This window comes from Talpa europaea (assembly GCF_964194135.1).
Source record: "Talpa europaea genome assembly, chromosome: 3".
Taxonomy (NCBI): domain Eukaryota; kingdom Metazoa; phylum Chordata; class Mammalia; order Eulipotyphla; family Talpidae; genus Talpa; species Talpa europaea.
This window is the reverse complement of record NC_140069.1, coordinates 148,202,596-148,222,988: the sequence shown is the minus strand read 5'-3', so window position 1 is coordinate 148,222,988 and position 20,393 is coordinate 148,202,596. Positions and strand designations below refer to the sequence as shown.

At 57.6% G+C, this 20,393-nt stretch overlaps 1 pseudogene across 1 annotated transcript; it reads right to left on the bottom strand.

Annotated features, from left to right (window-relative positions):
- Positions 1 to 17,027: 17,027 nt before the first annotated feature.
- LOC311169025 (GTPase IMAP family member 7-like) lies at positions 17,028 to 18,631 on the bottom strand (annotated as a pseudogene). The gene is made up of 2 exons: positions 18,615 to 18,631; positions 17,028 to 17,917 (listed from the first exon to the last, which is right to left on the bottom strand). The product of its transcript is annotated as a GTPase IMAP family member 7-like (transcript).
- Between the last annotated feature and the right edge of the window lie 1,762 nt (positions 18,632 to 20,393).

Here is a 20,393-nt window from a genome sequence, read left to right as displayed (position 1 = left end):
ATCTTTGACAAAGGAGCAAAGACTATGCATTGGAGCAAAGAAAGTTTGTTCAATAAATGGTGCTGGGAAAACTGGGTCGCTACATGCAAAAGAATGAAGCTTGACCACTACCTCACACCATACACAAAAATCAACTCAAAATGGATTAAAGAACTAGACATAAGACCTGAAACCATAAAATACAGAGAAGGAAATATAGGCGAAACACTATGGGATTTGCACATCAAAGACATCTTTACAGACAAATCACCCAAAGCAGTGATAGTGAAGGCAAAGATAAACAGCTGGGACTACATCAAATTAAAGAGCTTCTGCACAGCAAAAGAGACAATAACAAAAACAAAGAGAAACCCCACCAACTGGGAGAACATTTTTGCACCCAACACTAATGATAAAGGACTGATCACAAAAATCTGCAAACAGCTGATGAGACTCAGCAACAACAAAGAAAATAATCCAGTCAAAAAATGGGCAGAAGAGCTAAAAAGAAACTTCTCTGAAGAGGAAATGCAAATGGCCAACAGGCATATGAAAAAATGTTCAACATCACTTGTAATCAGGGAAATGCAAATCAAAACTACCATGAGATACCATCTTACACCAGTGAGAATGGCACATATTAAAAAAACTAGCAACAACAAATGTTGGCGAGGGTGTGGAGAAAAAGGAACTCTTCTGCACTGTTGGTGGGAGTGCAAACTGGTCCAACCACTATGGAGAGCTGTGTGGAGATTTCTGGACCTACTAAACATAGAGCTTCCATATGATCCAGCAATTCCACTCCTAGGTATTTACCCAAAGGACACAGAAACATCAATTCCAAAGAGCACCTGCACCCCTATGTTTATAGCAGCCCTGTTTACAATAGCTAAGCTTTGGAAACAACCCAAATGCCCAAAAATAGATGACTGGATCAGAAGATGTGGTACATATATACCATGGAATATTACTCAGCATTCAAAAAAGATAAACACATGCAATTTGCAGCAACATGGATGGCGCTGGAAGGGATCATGCTCAGCGAAATAAGCCAAAAAGAAAAAGAAAAATACCGGATGGTCTCACTCATAGCAGGAATCTAGAAAACTTAAATAAGGGACCAGGAAAATGAATATAAGAAAGTGAAAATCAAAATCAACAAAAAACTATGAACCAGAGACACTTTTTGGGGGGTGGGGGGCGGGAGGAAAAAAAAAAAAAGAACGCATTCTCCTGGGGGGACAGTGGCCAAGCGCCCTAAGAGTCTCCTCCACTCCTCTGGCCCATCCCTGTGTTTTCCGGGACCCAGGTCCCGGCTCTAGTTCCGTGAGTGTGATTCTGTGACACTTTCCCCCACAGGCTCGGCCAAGAAAGGGATGGATTTCTTCCATCCACTCCCCTGAACTCAGGAGGGCCTCGGGCTGAGTCCCTCATCTTGTCACCATGAGTGTGTGTGTATTTGGGGAGAAGGGGGCAGAGGGGATGAAGAAACATGTAGCTCGTGGGGCGGGAGATACTGAAGCCACATCTGCCCTATGGGGCCTCAAGGACCTGCTCCCCTCCCCAGGGTCACTGGGCCACGGACACTCCAGGATGGGCTGCGGGGAGGGAAATGAGAAGTGAGGAGGGTAAGATGAGGTGTGTGTCCTGGCCTGGTTCCCGCAGCAGGGGGTGCTGGAGGTTCCCTTTTCCTATCTGACAACCGGGTTGAGAATATTGGTCCAGCTTTATGGAACCCTGCGTGGCCCTGAGACCCCCTGGGCTAAGAAGTAGAGGATCTGCTGGCCAAGGCCGGTGCAGTGGCCGTGGCTGAGTGGGACTGTGGGGTGCTGCTTCCCACACTGGTTTTCCACCCACCTAGACCTGCTCTTGCCCAGAATGCTCCCACCATCGCCCGGAGGTGGGGTAACCTGTGTGAGAGCCCACCAGAAACCAGAGGCAAGAACTTAGCTGCGCACATCCATGGGGACCCTCACCGGCTCCCCTTACCAGGCTCAGTGCTGCGGGCTAGCTGCTCCGAGGCTGTGGGACAGGGCGGTCCTTGGGAAGAGTCCTGTCTGCCAAGGGACAGACCCGGGAGCCAGTGGTGCTCAGTGGGGGCGCATCAGGAAGCCTGGCGGATGCAGTTAAGGAGAAGCCTGCGTGTGGCTGAATGGCGCAGAACACAGCTGCAGGGAAAAGAAAAATGGGGGGATTGAGGAGCGGATCCCCAGCCCCCCAGCAGAAGGGAATCTGCTCCCGGGGTCACAAACTGTCACAAACAGGACCCCGTCCTAGGAGACTCAGCTCCCCTTAACCAGAGCTTCCTGCTAAACCTGCCCTAGTCAGACCCCCCCCCCCATTTCCTTTTCACAACTTGCTAAAATAAGCCCAATTTGGAGGAAAAAAATTAAGAAGGCAATGACGGGGCCCCAGGTGCAGAAAGGCCTCCCCTCCACCCAGAACATCCCTGTGGTGCCCCCATCCCAGGAGAACCTGCTCTGGCAACTCTCCAGCCCTGCCTTCTCAAGCTGCAGCTACCAGAAGGCTCCTGCTGACCAGGGACAGAAAGGGCTGCCGTCCCCAGGGGGCGGGGAGAGCCGCTCCCAGGAGGCGCCTCTGACCAGCTCTCCACGCGCTGCCGGGCGGCTCTGCGCTCCCACTGGTCAGACCAGCCCGAGCTCAGGGGCTGGAGCTTAAGGACGTGTATTCAAGTGGGGACCCCTGGCCGCGCCATTTGTCTACCCAGGGCTCCCCGAGAGCGTCATGGGCATGAAACCACTGAGCTGCCCAGTGAGCCGGAGAGCACAGTGCGCGCGGCCAGGGGTCTCTCCCGAAGTCTGTGCGTGTCTCCCTCCACATCTGAGGTAAGAACAGTCGGGGGGAAACAACTTAAAACAATCGCTTGCTGACCCAGAGCCTCTCCAGTAAAATGAAGAGGAAGAGACATTTTATGATCCACTGAGCACTGAGCTCGGCAGCCGGAGGTGCAGCACAGGCAAACCCCAGAGACGGCCCAGCCCAGGAAACCTTCTGTGAAACCCCCCCCGCACCCATGGTCTCAGGATCAATCACACTGATCCTCACACGCCAGGGTCAGCCAGCCCATTAGTTGTTACCCACAGTTCATCTCACACTCACACGGTGATGGGGTGTGGGCGCCTGTGTTCCCTGATTGCCTTTAATCAAAGGAAAAGTCTCTTTATGATAAGAGGCGGGGCTGCACCAGGAGCTGGGCGCCTTGAAGTCAGGCTCCTCCCTTCGCTCAGAGTCCGCGTGGGTGCTCCCTGCCTTCAGGCTCACCTTCACAGAGATGCCTCTCCGGTCCTTGTTCTCCACAGACAGTCACGGCACCTCGGAGTAAAGACTTGACTATGTCCCTTCCAATCTGCGTGATTTTTCTGTCTTTTCTTTGTGGCCTGTGTCTCTGGCTGGACGTCCTTTCTGATGCTGAGCGGGAGGGAGGATGAAGCTGACCTTGAGGGAGAATCATTGTCTTACACCTTCTTTTCTTACTCGCTTTCAGTCTGTGCTTTACTGATGACTAAGAGATCTACAGTCTCCCCGTATAACTTTGCATTTGTCTATTTAGCCTTTTGATTTGTTTCCTTTTTTCTTCCTCTATTTGGAAGTTGCTGGGGGTGTAAAATGTTTGGGACTGCTGGGTCTTCCTGGAAAGTCGACACATCAGCCTTAGTAACGTCTGTCTTTATTGTTCACAGTAGTCCTTGTTCTATGGACGAACTTTCTGTTCATAAAGCAATTCCGTTTTCTTTTCATAAGTGTGTTTATGATATTCCTTTCCCTGTTCTTTTACTTTCACACTGTGTTGTTATGCTAGGCAGAATTCTAGGATGGGGCCCAAGACTATGTCCCCCCCCCCACTGCTGTATACAACCCTGGCCCACCCCCTCCCCTTGCGTGTGGGCAAACGTGTGAATAAGGTGGGTGTTACTGTCTTGATTACATAGCAAAGAAAAAGAGACTCTTAATAACATCTGTACACGTAATTAAGCTTCCTAATCAGTTGGTTTTGGCTTAGTCCAAGGGAGGCTTGTGCTGGATGGGTCTGGCCTCACTAAGAACAGGATTCTCCTGCCAGCTTGGAGGAAAGCAAACATGCACGTTGTGAACTGCCTTTGAGGAGAATCAGCCTCCAGGAGACTCTAGAAGGACCACAGTCCTGTAACTGCAAGCAGCTCAATTCTGCCAGCAACCTGAGTACATTTAGGGAAGGGCCTGGAGCTCCTGGCGAGAACACAGCATGGTGGTACTTGGTGGAAACTGAGCAGAGGGCTCGGGTAAGCCTGGGACCTGGCCCACAGACACTGTGCGATAATAAATGTAGGTTGCCTTACGCTCCCAGGTCTGTGTGTGTCCTTATTTTACAAAGCCTGGCTGATTGGTGAGGCCGCAACAGAAAATAAATACATTTGTAGTATTTACAGTGAGTTTCTTGTAAATAGCATATAACTGGTTTCTTTCATCCAGTGTTATGGTCTCTGCTTTTTATTCTGGGGCATTTAACCATTTAGCACAGTCTACCTGTAAAAAATATTAGACCACTTCATGTGTAGTTTAAGAAACATAATATACTTGTGATTTCTCCCATATATTGTTTGACTTTTAGGTATGTTGTAAATTCCCCAATGCAATATTACTATTTTTGCTTTAGGTAGTAAATTAATTTTGAACAACAAAATGTTAGAAAAATGTCTTTCATATTTATCTTCTTTTTGGCCTTTCTGGAGCCTTTATTTTCCTTATGTAAGATAAATTTATGTTTGGTATCATTTATTACTTTTTGTACAAAGAACTTCTAATATTTGTTGCAGTCCAGGAAGCTGGCAAAGAATTATCTCAGCTGTTATTAGTGAGCTAGTCTTTATTTTACCTTCTTGTTTGAAAGATTTCTTTATTGTCTATAGTAATCTGTCAAACAGAATTTGCTTGCTCTGTCAATAAAGCATTCACATGCCTCTCCTACAGAGAATTCCTGTAAACCATTAAGGAGAAGATTTTCAGTTCATTGCAGCTCTACACACAATCGCCAAGACATGGATACAACCTAAGCGCCCCCAGCAGAGGAGCAAGTCGAGAAGACGTGGTCTGTAACACAGTGGAGCACTACTCAGCCATCAAAAACATAAGCTTGTGACATCTGTGCCATGTGGGTGGCGCTGGAAGGGTGATGGTAAGTGAGCCAGGAGGAGAAGATAAACACCGGAGGGTGTCACTGGTGTGTGGAATCTAGAGAAACCAAACAAAGGGTCAGACAAAAACAAACATGAAAACCAACCCTTGAAGCTCAACCAAAGATCTGGAGCATCTAGAGGGACAGAGGGAGGGAGAGGAGGGCAGGGGCAGGACACAGTGGACGCTGGGGAAGGGCCATGGTGGCTCAGTGACGGGAGTGCTACTGCACCTGAGCAGGGACATCCTCTACCATCCAAACCCTAGCAAGGATGTCAGACAATGGCTCTGCAATGAAAGAGAAACAGCAGAAGGAAAGGAAGCAAGAGAGGAAGACAGAACATCCTTGTTGTTTTTCAGTGGGTGGTATTTATTAATATCAGCCCTGATGGGCTCAGCCAGGGTCTAAATTTTTTTTAATGCTCAAAATAAAAATCCTTTTCTCTTTGCCATGAGTCCATTTTCTACTAAAACATGACTGGTGGTTTCTATTAGCTGCACGCAGACTACTGAAACACCTGAAGGATGCCTCAAAGTTAGACACATTTATTTTCAGACTGTGGACAGACAGTCAAAGGGGAACTTGAAAACTTAAGAAGTGAGCCGGAGCCTGTGTGAAACTGAGCAGTGTTCCAAGCTCCCGTGTCATTAAAACTGGCTCTGAAATGCCGGCTTCCTTGGGAATGAAATTCTCATTTCCCCGCTCAGCTCTGGGGATGCCGTTCCTGTCTTGTCCGCTCCCCCAAAGGCGGTTTATCTGACATATGAGGAATCAGGAAAATGCGGCTGCTAAGATAGTTCATAGAAGTAGAATCCCAGATGATGTATTCATTGGAATTTTCAGTGAAGAACTTTAAAATAGCTGTTCCTGAATCAGCCCTTCAACCTTCAACCTGGCAGCCTTGAGCTCTGGCTGGCGAGGTCAGGTCAGCTGTCCGTGTCCACGCCTCCCGGGTGCCCATAATGCTAGAGTTAGCTGCACACTCTCTTTTAGGAGTATTGTGTGCTTTGCTGGGAGTTCTTATTTCCCAGTGAGCTCATCAGTCATAAAGATTCTGCTTATTTTATCTGCATTGAACAGGAGGAGGCTTCAGAAGGTCCAGCCCACCCCGCCCCCTTGTCTGTCGCTATATTTCAGAATAGACAGTAACTTAAAATGACCTGGTTCATTGATCAAGAGAGTGATGTAAGGATTTAAACACTCACAGACCCTCATGTACTGAGGCCCCGGGGACCCTCCTCCACCCCGACGTGAGCAAACACGGGTCTGGCCTATGGCCGAGGAGTCCTGCCTCTCAGGGCCGCGGTCTTTCCCAAAATCATCACTGCCTTTTGGGGAGCAGCCGGCCACATCGACAAGCCAGAGAGCAAGTGGGCAGAGCACAGGACAAGTAGGAACACAAACCGCATATTTGTACCATCCATGGAGCAGCAGGAATAGAAATTTACCCAACAACGGAAGACAGAATAAAACAAGCAGCAGCGTCCTGCTCGGGGCTCTCGCCAGGCGGTTCTCCCTGGCCACGGCGGGGCCCCTCTCTGGACCCCATGGCCTTGGTCGGGCTCCCCGCGAAGGGCTCCGACCTCCCCCTGGCCCGGTGACCAGGCCGTGCAGCTCGTGGGTGTCCTGCGCCCCCCGGTTCTCCAGCCCCGGGCCTGGATCGGGGCCACGAGCTCCGGGACCTGCTCTTCGGCTCCCGGCCTTCGGGCGGACGGTGAAGGCGCAGACGCGGCCCCACAGCGGCCAGCAGCTCCCCAGGGCCCTGTTGTCCGGCCCTGCAGCCTCCGTCAGGGCCCCCCTGCAGGTCCTCCTGGCGGGGAAGGGGAGCCCGGTGGGGCCAGCGCGGCTCCCCGAAGCCCCCCCTCACCCCGCGCGTCCTGGCGGTGAAGCGGCCCCGCTGTGCCCCCAGCAGCAGCGCGCGGGCCGGGCCGAGAGCCAAGGCAGCTCCCCCTCCCAGTACAGGGCGTCGGGGCGGCCCCCCGGAAACACGTCTGGGTGTGGATCCCCCCAGCTCTCGCGCCCCGGCTTCCCCGGCTTGGCTGGCCAGTCCCGGGTAGGCCTGGGCGCCAGCCTGGCCTCGAGCGCGGGCCCCAGGAGGTGCTCCCCGTGGCGCTTCTGCGGGTCCCGGTCTTGCCCCCCAGGACGACTCCCAGCGGGGTGCTCCGGCGCGTCCCCTCTGGGGTCCTGCGGGGTCAAGCAGGCGGGTCACCCGGGGCGGCCTGCGGGGGTTCACCAGACGGGGAGACGCTTCACGGCGGGGGGGGGGGGGGGGAGGGCGCAGCGCCCCGGGGCTAAAATGGACCCGACGCCCCCAACCTGGGCGGCTCAGGGTTTCCAGGGCCGGGGAGGGCTGGGCCTGCATGGGTGCCCCCTGGGTCCTTGAAAAAGGACCCCCGGGGGCGAGGGGTTTGGAGGCGGCTCTCCTCCTGGGAGACGCGCCCGGCCCTCCCGGCTGCGGGGTTCCGCCGTGGAGTCGCCAGGGGGTGCGGGACCTGATCCCCCACCCGCTCTGCGCGGTCTCCGCGGGGCGCCCGGGCGGCCTCCGCGGGCCCAGAGCTGCCGCACCCCAGCCGGCCTGGCCTCGGGGTCCCTCCCTCAGCGGAGCAGCCGCGGCCGCGCCCACCCCCCGGCCAGGGCGCGCTGCTGGGGTCGCCATCGGGCCGGACACCGTCTGCGGGGAAAAGACCCGCTGGACGCCCCTTCCAGGCGCGGGTGTCCGAGCGCGGCGCGCGGGGCTCTGGGGGGAGAAGCTGCTGCTGCTGCTGCTGCTGCTGGAACACGGGCCCGCAGTGACCCCTTCCAGGCTGCTCCCCCGGAGCCCCGCAGCGGGGGGCGCCGGCCCCGCTCCCCCGGACTCCGCCAGGACGCGGGCGCTGCCCCGCACCAGGGGGCTGGACACACAGACGGGGTCCGGGGGAGGCGGGGACCCGCGGGCTCTGCGGGCAGAGGGAGGGAGGACCCCGGGGGGCGCGGGCGAGGGAGCCCCGGGTGGGGACGGGGCCGCGTGTCCAGCGAGTCACCCCCGCGTGGAGGCCGAGGGCGGGTGCAGCGGAGGGGGGACCCACAGCGCGGGGACCAGACCCCAGGCCGCGCTCGGGGTCCCCCGCGGCGGGGGCTCGGGCGGGCGGGGCGGGCCGGGGTCTCCGCATTCCGGGGGCCAGGCCGTGTCCTCCGGGCGGGGCCGGGGCAGGCTCGGGAGGGCGAGGCCGGCGGAGAAGGACGCGCACGGCCGCGCCCAGGGCGAGCCCCCCAGAGCCGCAGGCTGTCGGGGGCCGGGGCGGGAGGGGCGCAGGTGAAGCCTCAGGTGGGACCCGGGTCAAGGTGGGGTCACGGGCGGCCCCGCGGCGCCAACACCGACACCAGGTGGGACCGGAACGGCCGACGGGGCCTCGGGGTCCGGCCCGCAGAGAGGGCGCGGGGGGCGTCTCCTCCCGCCACGGCCGCCCCCCCTCCCCCCGGGCCCGGGCAGGGTCCGCGGCCCGCGCGCGGGGGGGGGGGGGGGGGGGGGGGACCCTCGGGAGATGGAGCCCTCGGGCCGGGGCGGCGCTGGCGGGTGCGGGGCAGGCGTGGGGCGCGGAGGGGGGGGCGTCGGGCCCCCCTGAGCTCTCCGGGGCACTGGGCCCCCCCGCCCCAGAGGACGCGGGTCCCGTGAGCTCCACGCCGAGGCCCCGACTGGCGCTGCCAGCCCCCCCGGAGCTGCGCCCGCCCCTGTTTTTTATGAGAAAGAAAATAAATTTTAATGAATTAATTATGTGCTCACTCAGTTTCAAAAATAGTTTTAAAAAGTAAGATTTCTGCCATCTCCCTGTCCCCCGGTCACTACTCTCCTTCTCTGCGGGGCGACACTGCGCAGGCCTTGCTGGCTGAGGGGACAGAGGACACCCCAGGGAGGGGGGTTGCACCCGTGGCCCCGGGAAGAGCCTGGGGAGGGGTGGAGTGAAGGTGAGGACGGGGCTGGGGCCGCAGGGAGCCCCAGGAGGCGGAGGTCAGGCTGTGTAGACGAGGCTGGAGCGGGAGGCGGGTGAGCTGTCCAGGACCCGCGCGTGTCCTGAGGGAAGTGGGAGCCGCCCGGGGCTGACTGTTCCCGTGTGACCCACAAGCAGGGGTGGGGGTTGGGGAGCCCTGTCCCCCCTCCGGCTTCAGGCTGTGCAGGGAGCAGCTCCCCAGGCCTGCTGCTGCCCCTTCCTTCACACCCCGCCCCGGCCCCCTCCATGCAGGAAGCAGCTCTGTGTTCCCCGGAGCCCTGGCCGTGACCTTTGAGGGGCCCCTGCTTCCTGACCCCATCCTGACACCCCCACATTCCCAGCAGGGATTTAGCTGTCTTGGGGCCACGGACCGGCTCTCTGCCCTCAGGCGCGTCAGAGCCTGATTTCATCTTAAAACAGGAAAAGTTCACACACTCCGGAGACAGTCGGCACTGCCTGCTCGGAAGCAGGAGCCCGGGGTTCAGGGCCGCAGCTTGTGCAGAAGCACCCGGAGCGCCGAGGCGCACACGCAGGGGCCTTGCTGGGGTTCTCAGTCAGAAGGAGTCGGTGGAGCCTGAACAGTGGATGTCTAGGGTCACCCACGCGGTGCCACTGGCGTGCGGCCAAGGGCCTGGCTTTGAGAGTCGCTGCTGACCTGGGTGCTCTGGCATCTGCATGTCCAGGCGGGTCCCCACCCACGGGGTCCCAGCTGGGAGCTGGGGCTGCACCAACAACCAATGCAAGTAGGAGGTTCTCCCCGAGGCCCCTCCACTCCTGGCTCTGCTCTCCACACAGGCCTTTCAGGCCGCTCCTCCGTCGCCCACGAGGCCTGGTGAGAGGACCCCAATTTGGCTTTCTCCCCTGAGGCTGTTGCATTTCTGGTGCCCTCCCTCCCTCCCTCTCTAAGGAGCGCCACAGCTGGCCTGATCCGAGGCCGGGCTCCTCCACGCGCCTGAGCACAGCGGCTGTCCCGCTTCCCCACCATCACCCAAGGGAGGCTCTGTTCCCGCACACGTGCTGGCCTCCGCTCCAGAGTCTGCTTCCCTGAGTGGGGGTCGGGGTGGAGGGTCAGGTCGTTGCCTCTCCCCAGGTGTCCAGGTCCAGCCGATGCTGGTCGGCGGCCACAACTGATGGCGGGGATGTGGACACAGCAGGTGGGCCAAAGAGTCCACAGCCCCTGGAGGAAGTGGGCCCTTGGTGTAACCCCAAATAGAGTCAGAGGTGTCTGCTGTGCCCCATGGGCCAGGGGAGGCGGTCGGGGCAAGAAAACCCCACTCTGGCTTCGCCTGGTGTCTTCACACATGGCCGAGAGGACAAAACCAACACCCGAGGAGAGACGGACGGAGTCCGGGGCCTGGTGGACAGGTGGGGAAGAGGGGCCTGTGCCCTCGGCCTGGGGTGAGGACGTCACTCAGGGGCTGCCCCCAAAGGGGGAGGTTTGGAGACGTGTGGGGCTTTGGGGACAGACAGGCAGACAGGTGGGGGACACGGCACAGGAGGATGACTCGGAGGCAGAGAGCATGACCTGGCGGGGAGAGCAGGCGGGTCGCCCGGAGAAGGAGGCGCAGGCGCTGTTGGTCGTCCAGGCGAGCCCCGTGCTTCAGCTCCGCTCGCGGGGCGCCGTCAGCAGCATGGAGGTCGGCGTGACTCCTGCTTCCGTGTCAGCACAAAGACGCCAAGAGAGGGAGAGTCAGGCCAGGGCTGCTCAGGGGCTGAGGAGGGGCCAGGCCTGCGCCTCCTCTCCGGACCCCACGGCCGCGGCTGCGTCTCTCAGAGGCGGCAAAATGGCGGGAGCTGGGCTGGACCCAAACCCTGAGGCCGATGCGCACCCGAGGGCCCCAGAGCCCGACCCGGGACCGCGGGGAGGGTCTCCTGAGCCGCAGACGTGATGAGTTTGAGCTCTGTAGTCTCGGTGGCTGCAGGATAAGTAGACAAGTGGAGCTGGGGCCGGAGGGACGTTACCTTTCACCCCCAGACACCCCCTTTCGCTCCCCATCCCTCCAACTCCCTGAGCCCTGCCGTCCCCACAGCGAGTCTGGGCCTCCTCCTCCCCGATCCCTCTCCCCTCCTCGCACACGGTCAGGAGCGTCCTGGGCCCGTCCTCTCTGTGCGCGGGGCCTGGGGCAGCAATGCCTGGACACTCCCCCTCAGTCCCGGCCTGGGCTCCCGACAGGCCCCGGAGGCTCCAGGCCTGACACCCCCAAGGGAGAGCAGAGCCCCTGGCGCCCTGGACAGGCTGACCCCTGTGCCCAGGCTGCTCCTCGGGGAGCTGCCACACAAGTGAACACACTCACACACGTATATTCACACTCCCACATGTATACTCACTCACACACGTATACTCACACTCACACACCTGACCACACACACTCACCCTCCACCCATACTCAGTGGACATAGGGGCAGATTCCGGCTCCACCTGAGAAGTCCCTGGGGCTGCGTCAGCCACCTGCTGTCCATCCACGTCAGGCAGGGACACAGACCCCACAGCTGAACGGCGGGGAACAAGGTCAGGGTGCAGGGACAAGGAAGATGAGACACTGCCACGGCCTCACGTGGGGACGCACGTACTGCATTAGCGTCACCGCAGACTGGGAAGGAAGCTGAGGTTGACATTACTCCCAAAACATGTGCCATATTCTTGACAGCATCTCCTTGACCCAGTTCACAATGTCGTCAAACACTGCACCTAGCTTCGTCCTCTACATTTTTTTTTTGCGCTTTATATTGCCTCCACAGCACTGCGATTTTTCTTTCCCTTTCTCCCTGGGGTTTATCAGCATCTTCTTCTTCCACCCATTTAATTTCATTATTCAATTGATTAGTGTAGATTTTCTTCAAGTTCCCCACCTTTTCTTTGAGCTTTTTCTCCATGTCTTGTAGATGGCATCAGAGAAGTAGGCCCCTCTGTTGCTCTGCACGATGTTCTCTATCAGTTCCACCAGCTTCTGAACCTGAGCCTCCTTCTTGGCCTCCCCGCCCTGTTGTTGAAGGCGCAGCAGCCCCCAGCCTCACTGATGATGCTTCTTGGCTTCACACCCGCCTGTGCTATAAACTGCTCAGGCTGCGATTCTCCAAATCTTCCTTGCCCATGAACAAGAAGATCATGTGCTTCATGATGGAATCCCCGAAGAGGTTCTTGATAAACACCACTGTTTTCTGCTCCTCCTCCGTGTAGGGGTTTGACAGCCGCATCACCATGACTATAGCGTAGGGCTCCTGGGCCAAGGCCAGGACGCACTGGCTGATCTCCCTACAGGTGGTGATCAGGCTCTCCTTGGTGTCAAAGAACCCCGGGGTGTCGACCACAAGAAGCCCCCTCCCCCTCCACACCCGGGTTGCGGCCTGGCAGTGCTTGGTAACAGCGTGGGGACCAAATTTAGATTTAATACTTTTTCCCAAGGATGGTGCTTCTTGTGGCACTTTTCCCACTTCTGGTCTCCCCACAAGCACAATCCTCAGAAGGTCAGCCATGGTCCACCAGGAGGTCTGAAGGGCAGGTACTTTTATTATTTTAATAAGAAATAAAAAAAAAAAGATTCAGATAAGTATCCGAATCTTCATTTTCTTTTTTTACACCCTCCTGAATTTATAAATGGCGCCCGTCTCCTAAGGCAGGGGCTTCACTGAAGTCACTCTCTGGTGTCGTCTTACTGCTCTGGTGTCTGCTGACGGGGCCTCTGTCCTGTGAGGAAAGCAGCGCCCACAGTGTTAAGTCTGTTCCTCCTTTTCCCTGTGAGTCGCACATTTTCTGATTCAGGTATTTTTTTTTTTATCTGAAACCTGAGGGAGCTGGTGGAAGCAGGTAGTGTTCCGTCTAGGAAAGAGCTGGTTAAAAAGCAGGAGCATCGGACACTCAGAGTGTGGGCTGGTGGGGGGGCGAATCTGGTTCCACCTGGCTGTGGGCTGCTGGGCCAGGGGACTCAGCCCGAAGGGATAACCCCTTGGGGCGGGATGTGAGCACTGTCTGGTGTTTGTGCTTGCTCTGTGTACACAGTGAGCAAGTCTGATTTTTCTCAAGTTATCCAGAAAAAGAAAGATAAGTTTGATGTCATTGTTTTAAAAATACTCTGATGTTTAGAAAGACCAGTCCGGGGTGTCTTGTGATCTATAGTGACCAAGTGTTTGAGGTGAGCTTCTGGCATCTGACTCAGAAGTTGAAAAGCTGTTCCTACGCTGGCTGCTAACAGATCAAGTCATCTCTTTCTAAAATTGCCTGTGTGTGTTGCTAAATGCAGGGGATCCTTGTGGGCCCAGGGAAAGGAACGTGACTGTGAAGACTCCACAGAGAAAGTACTGCCACAGGGAGCCTCAGCCTGGGAGCTCCCCCTGGACCATCCCATCCTGCCCTTGGGTCCAGACTCCCCGCACTACTCAGGTTAACCCAGAGAGGGGGAGAGCAAACCTTATGATTCCTCCTAGGAAGTGAGCATCACCTGAGCTGCCTGACTCGGGCTGTAGCAGAAAAGACCGTGCCCCGTGCCTCCCGCTGTGACCCCAGCACAGCCCTCCGGGGAACGTGTCAGGAAAGAGAATCAGCAGCGTTGTAAGCAATAGCGCGTCCTGACTAAGCAGGGTTTATTCTAAGAACCGAATGGTGAGGTGGGGCTGGGGGAAGCTCAATAGGGGAAATTTGTCCATATAATCCATTAATAGTTGTTCATTTTTAGAACATTCCCCAAAATATGAATTGCAACACCCTTAATGATCTATTTGTCTATCCATCTAGCACCAGAGACAGCAGCTCCCTTAGCTGGACATGCTCTCACTCCCAGACTGCGTTTTTTGGGGGTGGACCCCTGGTCAGTGTAGGGAAAAGCAACAAGCACAGGGATGGGAGGGGACAAAACACAGGGCGGCCGTGACTCACTCAAGGGAGCTTCGCAGGGTGCTGCACACGGCAGGGACTAGGCAGGAGATTGCACCCTCAGCCACACAGGCCCCAGGGGGGGCGCCCCTGCAGGGGTGGGGCCCAGTGGGAAGGCCCGGCTGGCCGGGGGGGAGGGCAGGTCCTGTGCCCTTCATGCTCCTTGGGACCAGCAGAGGGTCCAGATTTCACCCCCAGAAGCAATGGCCCGTGACGCCACAGGAGACAGGTCTGTGCCCCCCAAGCCTGAGCATGGCGGACTTTCCTAAATTTACCCCAAAACACAGACACAAACTGAGCCCAAGGGGGACACCTGGACTTGGGGTTTGCGGCTCTGACCTTGAGGCACCTGGGCTGCACCCCACCTTCCTGACAGCAGGCAATAGCTGGAGAGAGGGGGGCCCTGCAGCGCTTCTGGAGTCCCGAGACCCCAGAGGAGGAGAGACAAGCACCACCCCACAGTCAGGACCAGATTTCATTAATAGAAAAGACAAAAAAACCCCATTTAAATATAGACAAAAAGGGCCTCCCTGGTGGCGCAGGCAGTTGAGCGCTGCACTTGAAGCTGTCCGCAGCCTCTGCAGCATCGGTTCAATCCTGGCTGACCAGCGAGGGTCCCACATGGCGCGGCAGACCTCTCCTGTCGTGCCCGCTGCTCCCCTCAGCAGTGTATTTCGTCAGTCTGCCTGTTCTGCTCCCCACTCTGTCTCTGGTGAATCTTCTCACCCTCCTGCACATCTGGCCTTTACCCTGGTTCTTGTGTAAATGAATAAATAAATCTTTAAAAATATATAATAAAAATAAAAATAGACAAAAATATGAATAAACACTTCGACGTATTACAAGACGAGTCTGGCCTGCATGCGGGTCGCCACACAGCCTGGAGGCCTTGCCACAGCCCGCAGCCGCCTCCTCAGGCCTTTCGAATCCCTCCCTGCCCGGCGCCAGCCCGGGCAGCCACGCATGGCCAGTGTCCCCTGGTGGGAGCGCGTGGGATGCATCCATTCAGGGCCGACACAGCAGACCTGGTGGAGCAGAAGATGGTGACGTCGGCACTAGGGTGATGACGTCACACCCACCACCCACGTGGGCAACTCGGAGACTTGTTGACTCCCAATCCCAGAGAAGGCACCGTGATTTTAAAAAGGCTTAGATGATGAAGATGCCTTTCACAAGAGGGAGGGGAGAACTCCAGAGCCATTGCTCAGGGTCCAGGCTCCACGCTGTGGGTAGACAGGGCCGAGGGCTGCTCTCAGGCGGGGAGGCGCTGACCTGTGACCAGCCCCACGAGCTCGCGCTGTTCTGGGCTCTGCACAGCGCTGGGGGAGAGACCGCGTCTCCAGAGCCTCCTGTGCCGGCTCAGGACCCCACAGTCTCTGGAGCCCCCGCGGAGCCTCTTGCCACCAGAAGCCGTGGGTGCAGTGGGTGCTCAGCGTGTTCAGGGGGCAGAGGACCAGGAGCAAACCCCACCAGCTCGACTCTGTGTCGCCTGCAGTTGTTATGAAGGGCACACCTCCCCGGCCCCTCAAGCTGGGGAGTTTATCATCTCAGCGGGAGGAAATTTTTACCTGCACACACCGGCCAGAGAAGGAGGGCGACCCTGCCAAGGGCTCCCGTTGTCAGGAGGGGTTGTCCGCACAGCAACACCAGAGACTAAAACAGCACAGGGCCTCCCTGGTGGCGCAGGGCTTAGGGCTCAGCTCTATCAAGCTGTCACGCTATTGCCACTGCCGCCTGAGTTCGGGCCCAGCCAGGGAGCTACCCACATGGTGCGGCAGACCGCTCCTGTCTCCTCGCTGCTCCCCTCAACAGTGGATTTCAGGGAATCTGCCTGTTATGTTCCCTGCTCTGTCTCTAGTGAGTCCTCTCACCCCCCACACCTCTGGCCGGCACCCCAGTTCTTGATTGCATAAATAAATAAAAAAATTTTAAAAGCTTAAAAAAAAAAAAACCTACAGTGAAGATCAGGGAAGGTCTGAAGGAGAAAGAGAAAGAGGTAAGGTGGGGACGATCTGCCAGAGAGGTGGATCCGTCACGGCGGGGCACTGCGTGCGGGATGGCGCCTGAGAAAGAAGAGAGAGAACAACCCGAGGCGGCATCATCTGAGGTCCGCCCCGCCACGAGCTTCCAGCCAGAGAGCCTCCTGCTTCACTAAGGAAGCCCAGGTACCCCCTGCGCCCCACTGTCCACAAGCCTGTTGTGCCCTTTACGTTCATGTGAGAACTTGTGCTCCTACCTGTTTGGGGCAACCGAAGGAGAATCAAAGGGGATTTTCTCCCCATGGTGGGAAGTGGAAACAGGGTTGAGTCTCTTCCCTGGAGGCCACTTCAACTACTGGAGCCTTCACAGGGTGCTCGCCCTCAGGTATCGGGGGGCTGTGCCCAGGGTCTGCATGGGACAGCGCAGGTCGCCAGCGGTGCCAACACTTGGGGTTTATTTCAATTTTCCTAAAGAAAAAATTGCACCTATTGTGTTGCTGGTTGTTTGTTGGCTTGTAAGGGGGCAAGAGGGGGTGGGGTGTGGGCTCTGAGCAGGAAGAGCAGAAAGATGTTGATTCTGGTTCATGGAGACACAACAAACCAACCCAGCCCCAGTGGTTTAAAAGAACAACCATTTATTTTTCTCATGAATGGGGGTGGGTGGGGGAGGGGCTCACCGCTGCTCTCAGGCACGTGGTAGACCCCTCGGGCAGTGGGGGCGTCCAAGTCCATGTCGCCTCCCCTGCTCTGCAGATGGAGGGTCAGCCCCAGTGGGCCAGCAACTTGGAGTCCTCTCTGGGGGGCTCTCGGGGGCCAAGTCCAAGGGCGAGCACCCAAGGGAATATGGGGCAGGTTCTGTCTCCACCTGAGAAGTCCCTGGGGCTGCGTCAGCCACCTGCCGTTCACCCGTGTCAGGCAGGGGACACAGGCCCCACCGCTCAATGGCGGGGAACAAGGTCAGGGTGCAGGGACAAGGAAGACAGGAGACCCTGCCACGGCCTCACGTGGGGACGCACGTACCGCATTAGCGTCACCGCAGACTGGGAAGGAAGCTGAGGCTGACATCACTTCTCAAACATGTGCCGTATTCCTGACGGCATCTTCTTGATCACATTCACAATGTCGTCAAACACACCGCGCCTGGCTTCTCCCTCTACATTTTTCATTCGGTCTTCATATCGCCTCCACAGCTCTGAGATTTCTCTTTCCCTTTCTTCCGGGGATTTATCAGCATCTTCCTCTTCCACCAGTTTTATTTCATTATTTAATTGATCTGTGTAGATTTTCTTCAAGTTTCTTTTTTTTCTTTAATTTTTTTCTCTACGTCCTTGTAGATGGCTTCAGAGAAGCAGGCCCCTCCGTTGCTCTGCACCATCTTCTCTACCAGCCCCACCAGCTCCTGCACCTGAGCCTCCTTCTCGGCCTCCCCCGCCCTGTTGTTGAAGGCGCAGCAGTGGCCGCCACACTCCTTGACGCTTCTGAGATTCACATGTGCCTGTGCTATAAACTCACTTAGGTTACCATTCCCCAAATCATCCTTGCGCGTGAACAAGATGATCATGTGCTTCATGACTGACTTTCCAAAGAGGTTCTTGATCAGCGCGATGGTTTTCAGCTCCTCCTCCATGTAGTGGTCCAGCCGCAGGACCATGACAACGGCGTGGGGCCCCGGGCCAAGGCCAGGACGCACTGGCTGATCTCCCTGCAGGTGGTTTCCAGGCTCTCCTTGGTGTCAAAGAGCCCCGGGGTGTTGACCACTAGAAACCCCCTCCCCCACCATTCCCAGGATGCTCCCTGGCAGTGCTGGGTAACAGCGGCTGCTGCAAGTTTAGATGCAAATACTTCTTTTCCAAGGAGGGTGTTTCCTGTGGCGCTTTTCCCACTGCCGGTTTTCCCCACGAGCAGGATCCTCAGAGCGTTGTCCTCACTGGCTGCCGTGTTCACACAGGAGGGTCTGGAGGGCCGGCAGGTTCAGGTTTTAAGGACAGGAGGAGGGAAAGGGTCAGTGTGAGTCCTGGAAACCACCCCCGCCTGCTTTTCTCTCTTGTCCCCCTGAAAGTGTCATCTGTGCCCTACTGCTCCCCGGAGAATCTGAAACATGCAACAGTCCACCTACTGCGCAGGGAACAGGCTACAGAGTTTTCCCACAAAGAGTGACAGTTGCTTTCAAGGGGACTCGTTTCATCCTTGAAAGATCTGATCGTCTCAGTACTGTGTCACCTATTCATGAGCCTCCCACATTCTGTCAGGGTCCCTGGACACCCAGACCCAGGTCATGGTGGACGGGCCCCTCTGGTGAGAACGCTGACCCTAAGATGAGGTTTAAACTTGAACCTGGAAACTGAAAGGTTCGGCACGGTAAAGAAAAGGAGAGCCAGGCTAAATTTCTCAAAGGGAGGGAAAGCTTATTGCACCCCGGGCGGACCTCACACACCCAAGGTGGGGGTCAGTGAAGCCGGGCACGTTGTCAGGGGAAAGCAGGGTGAGGAGAGGTCAGGTGGGAAACTGGGCTCCTACAGTTTATTGGGGGGGGGGTGGAGGAGTTTCTTTGTCTGAGAAGAGACCCGTAGAGAGAGGGGGAGGCTCATTGTCTGAATCCTCCAGGCATGTTTTCCACATTCCTGGGCCCCCCCCCCACCCCGGTGGGCTACCTGGTAGGTTTTTGCATTCCGGCCTCCTGCATGGACCTTTCAGAAACATGCTATCCTGTGTGGTTACCCAGCATGTTCACCCCCAGATCACTTCCCAGGAGGTCCCTGGTGCATGGACTGGCCGGCCAGACCCTCCCCTCTCCTCCCCAGGTCCAAGGGAGCCGGTGCTGATGCCCATGATGCTGAGGCTGCTCCTGGTGGGCAAAAGCGGCAGCAGGAAGAGCGCCACCAGCGACATCATCCTGGGCCAGCGCGAGTTCAAGTCCTGGCTCAGCACCCAGCCCATGACCCAGGCCTTCCAGAAGGCGAGTTGCTTGTGGGCCGGCCTGGAGCTGGAGTTGCTGGACACGCCCGACCTGCTGTCCAGTGGCGGCCTGGCCGATGTGGCCTGAGGGACGCCTGCACGGCCATCCGCTGTCGGCCCCGGGCCCGCACGCTGTGCTGCTGGTCACGCAGCTGGGCCGTTTCACCGAGCAGGACTGCGCAGTGGCCAGGCACCTGCAGGAGCTCTTCGGCCTGGCCGTGCTGGCGCACACGGTGCTGGTGTTCACGTTCAGGGAGGACCTGGGCCACTGCTCCCTGGACAAGTTCCTGTGCGACACTGACAACCGCGACCTGGCCTGGCTGGACGTGCTGTGCTCACAGAGCCGCTGAGGCTTCGACAACCAGGCCGAGGGATCCGAGCAGGAGGCCCAGCTGCAGGAGCTGCTGCTCCAGGTCCAGGGCATGCTGTGGGAAAGTGAGGGTCGCCACTTCAGCAACGCGGCCTACCGGTACTGCCAGGAGCACCCCCCGCCCCAGAACGTGCTCTGGGAGCTGCTGGGCCAGTGTCAGGCTGCCGAGGAAGGGCCCCACAAGGAGCGCTGCCCAGAGGGCCTGTGCGGGGTCCAGAAGGAAGCTGAGGGGAATCACACAGGATGGGTCCTGCCCAGGGCGTCCATTTGAGCCTCTGCTGGATTCCACCAGGGCAATCATGTCCTGCCAGCCTCCATCACCCCTGGTCATCTTGCAGCAGGTCACTCGCTTACTTCCTGCCCAGGGTGACTGACCAGCCCAGGCCACGCTGTCTGGTGTGGTGAGACAGGGTGTGGGCCCCAGTCCCTGCTCTGTCAGGCCCTTCATCGGGTTGTCCAGGGCACACGGCTCCCTCCCCTGTGCATCTATAGAGAAAGAGCCTCTCCCCTCAGGCCTTCACCTCTTCAGATGCTTGTCTCTACCCCATGGACCTGAAGCTGCCTCTGGGCAGCCTGGGCCTCATGTTCCTGGGCACCCCAGCATGGGGTCCCTGCAGTCACTCGTTCATGCTGATGGAGCTTAATGAGCAGGAAATGCCTGCTCTTGTGGGGGCAGGGTGTGCACGGGCTTGGAGACACGTGGGAGGAACGGAGGCTGGGTCGGGTCAGGGAGTGTATGTGAGCAGAGGACCCATCCCTGAGCCCACACACTCAGGCCTGACACCTGTCTCTCCTTAGGCCTCCTGCCTCCCGGCCTTAGAAAACAATGACCTTTTCTGCCCTGCTTCAGCCCCTTCCATTCCCCCTTGCTGGTGGGAGAAACCTTGGGTGGGTGTCTGGTGCGAGAGTCCCCCAGGGAGGTATCTGGGGGCGAGTATGGAGAGAGGCAGAGAGGAGAGGGCCTGCAAGGGAGGCAGATGAATGACTTGAACATCCTGGAGCACCGCCTGGTTGATGGGGAGCACCCTGCAGTCTGGGTGTCTGTCAGAGGAGGCTCCCATGGACAGGACTCAGCAGAGGTGCGGAGGAAACAGGAGGGAGCAGA